We start from the raw sequence: 12,560 nt of genomic DNA, 5'->3' as shown, positions 1-12,560 counted from the left end.
ATTGTGACTGCTTTCCTTTAAAACTTGATAAATTCCATCATTTGGTGGACTCTTCCATGTGGAAACACACATGATTTTTATAACAGACATTTACAACATGTGATTCACTTTGCCTTTATAAACTGTTTGGCCAAACACCACTATTCTATAAAGTGAGGGATACCACATTGCTTGATGAGATATATTTTTTACTATGTTTTGTAAGTTTAATAACAATTCATTTCATAGAAAGGTCCTTTGGTTCTCTTAGAAACAGTGCTGAAACTAATGCTCATGTCATTGCCAGAATGCTTTCTTGCCCCCGGAGACTGAATAATTCATTTCCATGAATTTGCTTCCACACACTGAGGGAGGGTATGACTCAAGGTAACTCCCCAAGCAGACTTCTGACCAGATGCACAGTACATGATGCCAAAGCCATACGGTCATCCCATGGGTAAGCACATTTGTATCAAAACAATCACACTGTTCTAATTATTTATTAATTTATTCATTGCTATGTTTCCTTATCAAGGCAACCAAAGGGAACATGGGTGGGATAGGGTGGGTGGGAGGCAATGCAAGAGGGAGGAGATACGGGGATATATGTATATGTATAGCTGATTCACTTGGTTATAAAGCAGAAACTAACACACCATTGTAAAGCAATTATACTACAATAAAGATGTTAAAAAAAAAAAAGAAAAAGCAAATGGATTGAAATCTCAAAGCAGATCTTTGCACTTATTTCAAAAGCAAACTGAGTTGGCTAAATGAATGGTTCTTTGAAAAAAGACTTTTCATCTGGGGAAAGGACTAGAAGAAGGTTTCTGTGCTGAGGGAATCCTGGAGAATGTGGAAATCTTTGGAGCCAACATTTGGGCTTATGCAAGGCAAGGGGCTATTCCTGATCTCTCTGGGTTCCTTAGACACTCCCAGGAATGCACTCTGATAGAGATGCTTTAGGTATTCTAAAGGGCAGGAGGAGTCCATAACACTGTCCATAGCACTTCTGAGTGCTGTTCCTGGCTATTTCAAATTGCCCTCTGGATGGGATTAAGCAGGGATTCATGGAACATTCCAATAACTCTGGAGTCTTAGGTAGCTATTGATATTGTTTATGCCTAAAAGTATAGATAGATATAATTCCAAGAAAATTAAGCTCAAAAGATCCAGGATTGGAAGAAAAATCCATATAAGGTCATTGATAAAATGTAAGATAATTTTTCAATTCTTGTTGGTTGGCTTAGTAAACATTGTTAAGGACAAAATTGGTAAATAATTTTGTTTTCAGTGCTTCCTTTGTTTATAGTGGCTGTCTGGAGTGCTATTTTGAGAAAGGTGTAAGGAGTACATTGATCAGTTAGTGATGTCTGTCACAGGCAAGAGAGAGAGGAAGAGGAATGCTTTGAATTTAATGACTTGGTATAGGTCTTTTAACTGTCCTATTATTCTTTGAATGAAGGCAGAAACATGATTCACAATGGCTTTGTTCTTCAGTTTTATGCAATACCCACAGTGAACTCTGAAAAGCCACCCAGAATCTTTGTGCAGCCCAATGGAAATTTTTGTTCAGCCCATAGCAAATCAGTAAGGTAACAACTGGAATGAGATAATGGAAATCCTCTTTTCTTTATCATTTGTAGAGCCAAATTGGGGGACCTATGAAGAGTTTAGATGCATATTTTTTGAAGTAATGATCTATTCCAAGGCAGCATTTAAAAATCTTTCTACAACATAGAAAGTAGTAATGCATTAGATAATTTCTAATTTTAAACTTCTAACATCTGTAATCATGAATAAATTATATAGAACATGCAGAATACATTTCTCCCTTTATGCCTGTCTCAAACTTGAATTTATGATAAATACATAAAATTATGCAGTCTCCATCAAGTTGGAGCCATCAAAAGAGACAGTTTAAATGCTAGTAAGAAGTTAGAGAGGAGGGGAAAGAATCATTGCATGGATGAGCACCCTAGCTTATATGATAATTACACTCTCAGTAATTTCAAATGTTGTCAAATAGGATTTCTTATATTTGGAGAAAAATTTTGAAATATGAATGTATGCAAGTGTTTCATTATCAGGTCCACAGATTCTATTAAGCAAAATTTCTCCATTGTAGAGAAAATTTCAGAGAAAAGATATTTGCTTATTTCTATCTTACTCAACCTCATTCCTTTTCCTGTTAACTGTACACTGATCTTTTAAAGGGGAACCGCTCATACCCTCAGTCCATGTTGTCCAGGGCTGGGTACATGACCTAGGTCCAAATAATTAGAGTCACAGAGATTGTTTCAGAGATAGATATATGACTTAATCTGGGCCTATGAAGAGCAACCATGGGGCTTCTGCTATAACTATTAAGAACGGGACAGTTTCATTCTTTATTTTTTAAAAAATATTTATTTATCTATTTATTTATGTGGCTGCACTGGGTCTTAGTTGCGGCACACGGGATCTTCATTGCGGTGTGTGGGCTCCTTCGTTGTGGCATGCAGGATCTAGTTCCCTGACCAGGGATTGAACCCTGGCCCCCTGCACTGGGAGCATGGAGTCTTAACCACTGGACCACCAGGGAAGTCTGGGGACAGTTTCATTCTATTGTGATTTCTAAGTCTAATTTACTTGTGGATATCTTATGGGGAAAGAAGGTATGTCAGAAAAAAGAGGAATTGAGAGATGGAGATAGATACATCCTAATGACATTCTTTGAGTAACTGCCTTGCAAAGTTCTTGAGTCAGTTCTATCTTTGTACTTTTCATCTCTGTGCCAACAAATTTCTTTTTAACTTAAACCAGCTTGAGTTGGTTTTCTGTCCTTTACAACCAGAAAAGACCTTATTGATGTGTCCTCAGCTCTCTAATTATATAAAAGGTTGTTATAGAACTCACTTTAAAGTGATTAATAATTCAAACTTATAGAGATCCTAGGCCTTCAGGTATTCTTACTGTCATACTCATATTTGGAGGATATGAAATATTTCTGCACACACATGACATATTTGTAGGTTTAAAATTAGGATTACCACTTAATATATCTAGATTGATTTTATATATTAAAATATTATGACATTTCAATGGAATATTACTCAGCCATAAAAAGAAACGAAATTGAGTCATTTGTAGTGAGGTGGATGGACCTAGAGTTTGTCATACAGAGTGAAGTAAGTCAGAAAGAGAAAAACAAATGCCGTATGCTAACACGTATATATGGAATGTAAAAAAAAAAAAATGGTTCTGACGAACCTAGGGGCAGGACAGGAACAAAGGCGCAGACATAGAGAATGGCCTTGAGGACATGGGGAGGCGGAAGGGTAATCTGGGACTAAGTGAGAGAGTGGCATGGACATATATACACTACCAAATGTAAAATAGATAGCTAGTGGAAAGCAGCCGCATAGCACAGGGAGATCCGCTCGGTGCTTTGTGACCACCTAGAGGGGTGGGATAGGGAGGGTGGGAGGGAGAGGCAGGAGGGAGGGGATATATGTATATGTATAGCTGATTCACTTTGTTTTACAGCAGAAACTAACACACCAATGTAAAGCAATTATACTCCAATAAAGATGTTAATACAAATATTATGATATTTATAATGATTTTTGGTTATGGCTAGAATGATCACGACTGTAGCTGAAAAGACTATTTGTGATGGAGGTTGGATTTTGGCATTATTATAATAGTGTTATGGCTACAGATTCTATAGTGTCCAAAATACGCCCTACTGATCATCTATCCTCCCCTCAAGTTTTTAAAAAGTGGGAACTATGCATAAGAAATAACAAAACTGACAATCAAAATGCAAGTTTATTGTTATCTATGTCAAGAACTTTCAATAATCTGCAATTGCAAGGCCCTCTGGTACACTGACTTGGAGCACATGGCGAGAGCACTTCCTCTGTAAGTCTAAATTTGGTACATTAGGCATGTCTGTGAGGGAAAAGAAAAAAAAAAATGTCTGGATATTCAGAGATTACCGTTACCTAACTGATGACACAGTTGAAGATGCAGAGAAAAAAAGTTGAAGTTTGCCACAGAAAATAGAATAGAATGCTACACTCCACAGTGTTGACTTGAAGGCCCAATTACTTCAATTACTACGTAACCATGGCCCAGTGAATGTCTGGGCTCTGACCCAGCAGACTGTGACTCTACCACCCTTGGTAACTAGCAGGAAAGTGGGTAGAAGTGGGTCTGGTATAATAACCTGGGAGAGGATATTTCCCTTTCCAGTGCAATGTAGAGCCAAAAATACTTTGTACACTAGATAAAGGAAATTAATTATTTGAAGAGTTAGTTGTTTATAGACCTATACTAGAGTTTGGCTTCTGGCTTTGCTCCAAGAGTAATCCTTCCCTGATAGCAGCTCACTGTGCTGGACTCCCCACTGCTACTATTTCCCAGGGAAGTGTGCCTGTCATTCTTCAACATTAATTACTCTCTGTTCTTGTGACTTTACCGCATTACTTAATCATTCAGCAGCCATTTGAAAGTCATTTTACCATTTAGTATTCAAATGCTGCTAATACAGCAGAGTTGCAGCCAACTCAACAGTGTTGTATCACAAGGAAGTTCTGGGATACCACCTGTGTTTCATGGTGGTTTGTGATTTCAGTCTGTCAATTAACCATCAGTAGAGTTTGTGATTGAAGGTGATGATGAAGCAATATAAGAAATATATATGATTTCAGTAGCTATGGACTCAAATTTTTGATGAAATTTTGAGTCTCTATTCTCCTCACTCCTATTTCCTACTCCGTATTCTCTTGGGAGAAGTGAGCATCTTGATAAACATAGTGAAGCTTCTTAAGAATTTCCATCTTAGCCTGATTGGACTGGATAGCTCCTGAGAAAAAAAAATCTAGTGCCTGTGAGATTTATTAATAGTATTGCTAGGTATGACTAGTCACACCTCTGAGAACCGAAGTGCCTTTCCTGAGGCTTGTAATTATAATTCAAGGTAATTTTGTTTCTATAACTATTGCCTTATTAGGTGGCATAGGCTGTGTTTAAAATTATTATTGATTTTAATAATAACAAAGACTTAATTAAATACTTATTATTTACTGGACTTATACATATATAAATACTTTCTTTTAATTTTTTCACATGATGGCTGGTTAGTTATACATTCTCTCACTATTAGTGTTCCTGATATGAGAGATTATAACAGGCATCCTTGACTTATTATGGTCTAATACCAATTATTTTACCACTTCCCTGATAATACTGGTATCTTATGATGCTATATTTATCCCCTCTCTCCTTTTATGTTATTGCTGTTATGCATTTTAATTTTACTTACTTTCAATCCAAGAAGATATTACTATATTGTCAAAGTAATATTTATATTTATGCAAATATTTACCAATTCATTTACACTTGCTCTTCATTTCTTTTAGCATTTTGATGATAATTTTCCTTCTGCCTGAAGATATACCTTTATAATTTTTTTTAGTGAATGTCTGATGGATATAAATTCTCTCAGTTTTCATTTATCTCAATAATGACTTCATTTTTTCTTTATTTCTGGAGGATATTTTCACATAGAATTAGAAATTGGCAGTTATTTTCTTTTAGAACTTTAAGGAAGTCTTTCCATCGTCTTTGGCTTCTATCATTTTTGTTGAGAAATTTTCTTTTAGTCTTACTGTAGCTCCTTTGAATTTATATCCATTGGTTGTTTAATGACTAATGCTTCTTGAAAATCCTGACATTAGGTGAAGAGCTATTAAATTTTTAAAATTCTATTTAATTTTAATGAGATGTTATAACATAGTCCATCTCAATCTAAGGCACCCAAATAATTGAACTGAACAAAGAAAAAAGTCTATAAGGTTATAAACCAAAATTTGAAATGCAATAAATGAAGGTCTGTTGTACTCACTGAAAAAGGAAGACTTGATAGGAAGTAGTAGTTGGTAAAGGAGGGGTGCAACAGAATCACTGTTTTGGAAGGAACATTCTTTCTGCACCATTTCCGTCACCAATTTTTCAACTTTTTTGAGGCTCTTGGTTGGCTAATATCTAAACACTATTTAATCAGAAATTTATAGCCACAGGGATAACTTTAGGGGAGGATAAAGGCTAAACATGAGAGACGTTTAAAACACATAAACATAGAACATACATACAACAAATTGAAGAATGGTAAAAAATACTACTTCTGAAGAATTGTTGAAAATGCTACATTTCCAACCTTCTTACCTGGTGTACATTTGTGAAAGAATGTGTTCTGGGATATCTAAACACGGTATGTAATTCATATTTGTTTCATATGGTATTCTCTGACTAGAAACTCTTGAGTTGGGTAAATTGGTGAATATGTCTTTTCATGAACTCTTATTGAAATATCACTTATCTTAATATAATTATCTAGTGTGAATTGTGCCCTTCAAAAAGATGTGTTGAAGTTCTAACTCTAGAACCTCAGGATATGACCTTATATGGAAATAGGGTTATTGTAGATATAATTAGTTAAGATGAGGTCATACTCGAGTAGGGTGACCCCCTACTCCTGAATGACTAGTATCCTCCCTCATAAGAAGAGGGAAGAGAGACACAGAGAGAAGGTAGCCATGTGGTGCGGTGGCCAAGATTGGAGTGATGCATCTATAAACCAAGGAATGTCTAGGATTGCAGACAAACATCAGAAGCTAGGAGAAGCAAGGATTCTTCCCTACAGGTTTCAGTGGGAACACGGCCCTGCTGTTATCTTGTTTTCCGACTTCTAGCCTCCATTGTTTTAAGCCACCTAGTTTGTGGTAATTTGTTACAGCATTCTTAGGAAACAAATACTGTTTGTTTTGAGGGAAAAAGTTACTATATCAAAATTTTATTTTTCTGAAAAGTGATGTCATTTTTCCAGAGCTATTTTTGCTGAAAATTATTCACTGGGAAGTTGTGATATGTTTTATGAGAGAAACTTTTAAAAGCAGTCAGACATATTATAGACTTTGTCTTTGGTTTTCAGCTGTTTTACTATTATATGCCAAGTATAGTTTTTATTTGGATTTATCCTACTTGTGGTTAAATGGATTTCTTAAGTCTGGATTGATGTCCTTCATCAGCGGAAAAGTCTTGGTCATTATCTCTGCAAATATTTCTTCCTCCCCACTGTTTCAATCCTCTTCTGCGCTCCAGCCACATGTAGTATGAGACCTTTTCCTTATGTCCCACACATTTCTACCAATCTTTCCTGGATTTTTAATCCTTTTTTCTCTTTGTGTTTCTTTCCAGAAATTGGTCCGTCCTCTAGTTCATCAATCATGTTTCTTGCTATTTCTAACCTTTTGTTTGCCCATCTATTGAGTTCTTAATAACAGACACATTTTTTTATTCCAGAATTTTCATTTGATTATTTTTTTTTAATTAAACAAAAATTATTTATTTATTTTTGGCTGCGTTGGGTCTTTGTTGCCGCGCGCGGGCTTTCTCTAGTTGTGGCGAGCGGGGGCTACTCTTTGTTGCTGCGTGCGGGCTTCTCATTGCGGTGGCTTCTCTTGTTGCAGAGCACAGGCTTTAGGCACACGGGCTTCAGTAGTTGTGGCACGTGGACTCAGTGGTTGTGGCTCACAGGCTCTGGAGCGCAGGCTCAGTAGTTGTGGCGCACGGGCTTAGTTGCTCCGCGGCATGTGGGATCTTCTTGGACCAGGGCTTGAACCGTGTCCCCTGCATTGGCAGGCAGATTCTTAACCACTGCACCACCAGGGAAGCTCTTGATTATTTTATAGATATCAATTTTGTGGCAAAAGTCTCCATTTTAATATAGTTTCTCCATCTTTCCCTCTCTTTCCCTGAACCTATTAATTATAATTCTTTTAAACTTTTGTCTGCTAAAGCAATATTTGGATCACTCGTGCATCTATTTTTATTGCCTGTTTTTCTCTTGGTTTTCATATTTTTGGCATGCATACTGATTTTGATTTAATATTAGACATTGTTTATAAGGAGTGTGGCTTACAGAGTGGAAGCTAATCACACTGATCCAGTTGATGACTGAGCTGTGCTAAGGCTGAATGGAGTTACTTTTTTTATTTTGTTTTTAAGGCTGTAGTCCATCTTTTACTTGCTCTTGCGCCTAGGGTACAGTTCTACAAGTCTTTGAACTAAAAGCCTGGTGTATTTACTGGGAACCCTTTCTCTGCTCGTTCCTTATCTCCAATCTGTAATGTTCAAAGCTTTGAAAGACTCTGAAAAATAGTCTACTTTTCAGAAGTTTCTGCCTCCAGCCCCATGTGCCTTCAAAATTTGGGAAATGTCATTCTGAGACCTTTTAAGTCTCCAATTTTGTCACCCTAACTCCATGGCACTCTGTTTGAGGCAAGACCAGATTTTTCAGATCCTCATCCTTTTGCCTGAGTGCCAGAGTCAGCAAATGACCCTAGGAAAAAAGCTGCTCCAGATTACTAGCTTACCTTTCTGAGATTCTCCCTTTAGAATTTTAACTCCCATAGTTTGAGTTGGTTCCTCAGACCTCTCATGATTGTAAACATTGTTTTATCTGGCTGATCTGGTTGTTCTTTATGGCAACTTTAGTTTGCCACAAAGTATTCTAGCCTATCCAAATTGGAATTCTTGTTTAAGGTTTTTTTTAAGTCTTTCAAAGCAGCATTACTTTTTTAGGTGAAATAAATCACACGCAAGTCAGTTTTGCTCTTTACAAGCAAAGTAGATGTTTTACAAATGAATTATAATTATGACTTCTCTATGATGGCCAGACTGGGAAAGGTTGGAATCCAGAAACCAAACAAACCCACTAGTAGGAAAAATCTTCATAGAAATTAAAGAAAGTGTCCAGATGAAGGAAGCTCAAATAGGAGAATGTCTTAGCATTTTGGCAGGGAAAAGAATTCAGGGTTAGCTGAAGACCTTTGGTGGAAATCTAGGCAGGCTGATTTGGCTGTAGATGTGTGTGTAGGGGTGTGGTGGGGGGCCCAGTTACAAGGCTCAGATTTACAAACAGCATTTTCTCTTCTAGGATGCTTGAAATGGAAGGAAGGAATCTAAGCCTTGGGGAATAGAAGTACTGGAAAGTAAGGCAGGGATTTACATCCTTTGAGAAAAGCCAAGGGGTTGGCCAGAGAAAAAAGGCAAACTTCCATAGCTAATCCAGCCAGAGAAAGGTTGACTTGAACCAGTGATTTTCTGAAGCCCAGACTCCTTTGATTTCTGTTAACTCAGTACCTGAGGGGCTACAGTCTGGGGCAGACCTAAAATTCTTTGTCAAGAAGGCCCTTCTGGGGAATTCCCTGGTGGTCCAGTGGTTAGGGCTCTGCACTTCCACTGCAGGGGGCCTGGGTTCGACCCCTGGTTGGGGAACTAGGATCCTGCATGCTGTGCGGTGTGACCAAAAAAAAACCCCAAAAACAAGCAAAAAAAAAACCTTCTCTTTTTCATCCCTTCCCAGCTAACAGAGTTAAATTTCAAAGTTTTCTTCTTCTTTGGAGCTTTTATCGACCCACTTCTCATCAACTTTCCTTGATTAAATCGACCACTCTTTGTTTTGCTATTGAATATTCTTTTGTATAGATTCTTTCACTTTTTCTTTATATAGGTACTGGTGATTTATTAATACACAAAGAATAATAAAAAGCAGAGTTAGCTGGATCATCTTAATGACTAGAGACTTACTATTATAGCTTGATGGATTAATCTCCATGTCTGAGTTAGAGTTGACAGTGAGACAGTTTTATCAGCTGATGAGAACAGGGAAGAGATAAGAAAAGGATGTTAAGAAGTGAAGAAATTCTTAATGCTGGTTTAATGAGGGCCAAACCTAGAATCACCCGTCATTGAGTTTGAGCCCTGAGATGCAAATCAAGTGCTTTAAAATCAGCCACTATTCTGGCATACCATTCTTCTACTTAAAATTTTTTTTCTAGCCATATTAGAGGTTTTCAGTGTTAAATATGATAAAGTGCTGCTGGGTGCAGTTGAAGGCACTGAGCCTATTTAAAGTGGAGAAGACTTCAATATTTAAACTGGAGAGCTGCCTTAAAATATCACGGCCTCTCTCCTTTGATGGTAGACTTTACAGGAGGCATGATTAGGACTGTTTGGAAGAATTTACAGGATGAGAGATTTCATGTCATGATGAATGTAGCAGATAAGTTATTAACATTTAATTATTCAGAACCACCTATGGAGAAATTAACCATGTCTTGTTCATGCTTAAACAAATGAAAAGTATTTTCCCCTTCTTTATTCCAAAGAAGTAGCAGCATTTTCTTTAAAATCCATATTTTTCTTACCCTCAAGGAGAAATTAACAAATCAAGGCTCTGAGAAGCAATTAGAGAATTGTCTAAGAGAGAAAGAGATACAAGCTGTGTGCTTAGACTTAAAGTGTTGACCTAGAGACATTGTTGGTAGTTTAGAGAGGGTAGTAAATTTTCAGGTGAACTTGGTTTCTGGAGCCTCCATGAATGCATCAGCTCTGAGATTGCAGAACCTTAGAGGTTGTGGCGGTGAGAGGCTATGAAGGTCTTGGTGCTAAGTGTCTGGGTCTCAGGGAGAATCTGCCATGGCCAACTGAGCTGCCAACCCACAATGAATCATAAGTACCTAAATTTATGTCACATAGAGTCATTGCACATGCAGAGAGTGTAGGAAGTCCCATGGAATGACTCCTAGTGACTTTCCTGCCAATCTTGGTGAATTTGTTTTAATTTGGTTTTTCTGATTTCAAAAATATGACATTATATGTGCTCTCAATATTTTAAAACAGTTTATACCTATCTCAAATAGAATTCTTAAACAATTTTATCAGTCCAAAAATGAAATTGCATGCCAGAGAAATTATAAGTTTCCTGTCACTGAATCTAGTCAAACAGGGACTAGCTTTCAGGGACATTCTAAGAAAGAATCCTACATTGGCTGGAAGGTTAAAACATTTACTTATTTATATTTGTATCACTAGTGTCTAGGAAGGTAACAGTCATATGACAAGCATGATGTAAATATACATTGAATAAGTGAATGAATGGATAGATGCACTAAAGTGACCCCGGTGTGGGTATTAGATGAATATATGGATGAACTAAACAGTTATTAGAATACAATTTATATGGATGCTGTATCAAGCAAGTTATATATTTCTAGGGAAGATTTGAAGAAATCGATGCTTAAACTATTCATTTCACTTGCAATAACAATTCTTATTGATGCTACAAAACTTAATCTAATTGCTAGTGCACCATCAGATAGGAGCATGCTTACTCAGAACTCATTTGGAACTCACTATAATTTTGCTCCTATAATTTTGGTTTGGTTAAATAAATTTGGTTCCTATGATTTTGCTCCTCGCCTCACCACTAAATTGCTGACTGCTTGCCTTTTTTGTTCATTCCTCACCACACCACTGCCATCTGAATTAAGTAGTTCTTTTTCTCACTCAAATGGTTATATGTGAGCTTTTCATCTCCAAGTGTGACCCTCATGCTAGAGCATAAGGTGGAAACATTTTATCCTTTTGTTCTTTATGTGTCCTTTACAAACTAAAATAAAACCCCAAATGTACTAGAAACATAAGCAATTTTCAATCATTGTTCTTTCAGAGACAGTATTCAGGGTGTCGATCATGCCATTAGTGCATGTTCCTTGTCTGACTTCATATTTCTAGCTTTTCTGTCTACTCACGTAAGTGTGGTTTGTCTTTCTTTAAGCTCTTTGCAGCATAACTGCTTTAAGGGGTATTCAATTTAGATAGAACGAGGAATAGTAGAAAAAACACTGGTCTGGAAATTCTGGCTAGAGTTAGGTGGTTTGTCCTTCAGTTTAACCAAAGGAACCCGAAGGTCCATTCTGTCTTAAACATTCTATCATTCCATCATACCTTTGACACATTGTGTCTGTAATTTTAGACAATTTAAAAACAAACTTGGTTTTAATGTAATTTGAACTAGAAAATAGTTTTCCAACACTTGGGGGATTTTTTTTTACTGCATATATTTAAATTTTGAAAATCTGGTTCAAATTTGTACATGTTAGAAGTTGTGCATTGCAGCATTGCAATATTGCTTCTTTTTCTAAATTCCATCACGTTTCCTGTTTTGAGTGAACAGCTCTATTTTAGGTGTTCACTCAAATATTTTAGAAAATAATTTGCTATATGTTTTCCATTTGTTTTAACATAAGTGTGTCACCCTTTGAATTTCTCTGGATAATCAGAGAAAATGACATTGTTCATTACAGTTACTTTTTTTTTTCCTACTCAAGTCTGGGCTGGTAAGTATAAGGTAGGTAGAGACTATATGTACTAATGCTTACAGCCAGAGAAGACAGTAGTCATGGGGATATTGTTTTTGGCCAAATACTTTAGAAAAATCCATCTTCTTATCCTATTCTGAAATTACCCCAGCAGTGTTCTTGAAAATTACTCAACCAGGTTTGATTGAACACATTCAGTAAAAGAATGTTTACTGTGTTTCAAGACTCCATTTTCATTTTAGAAAGCTCTAATTTATTAGTAAACCTTCCCCTCCCTTCCACTGAGCTGAAATCTTCCTCTCTTGAACTTCTACATTTTGTTTCTGGTTTTAAATTCTGGAGCTCTCCAGAATAAATTTAATCTCA

The sequence above is a fragment of the Eschrichtius robustus genome, chromosome 5 (assembly GCF_028021215.1).
Source record: "Eschrichtius robustus isolate mEscRob2 chromosome 5, mEscRob2.pri, whole genome shotgun sequence".
Taxonomy (NCBI): domain Eukaryota; kingdom Metazoa; phylum Chordata; class Mammalia; order Artiodactyla; family Eschrichtiidae; genus Eschrichtius; species Eschrichtius robustus.
Note: the sequence above shows the minus strand (reverse complement) of the source record.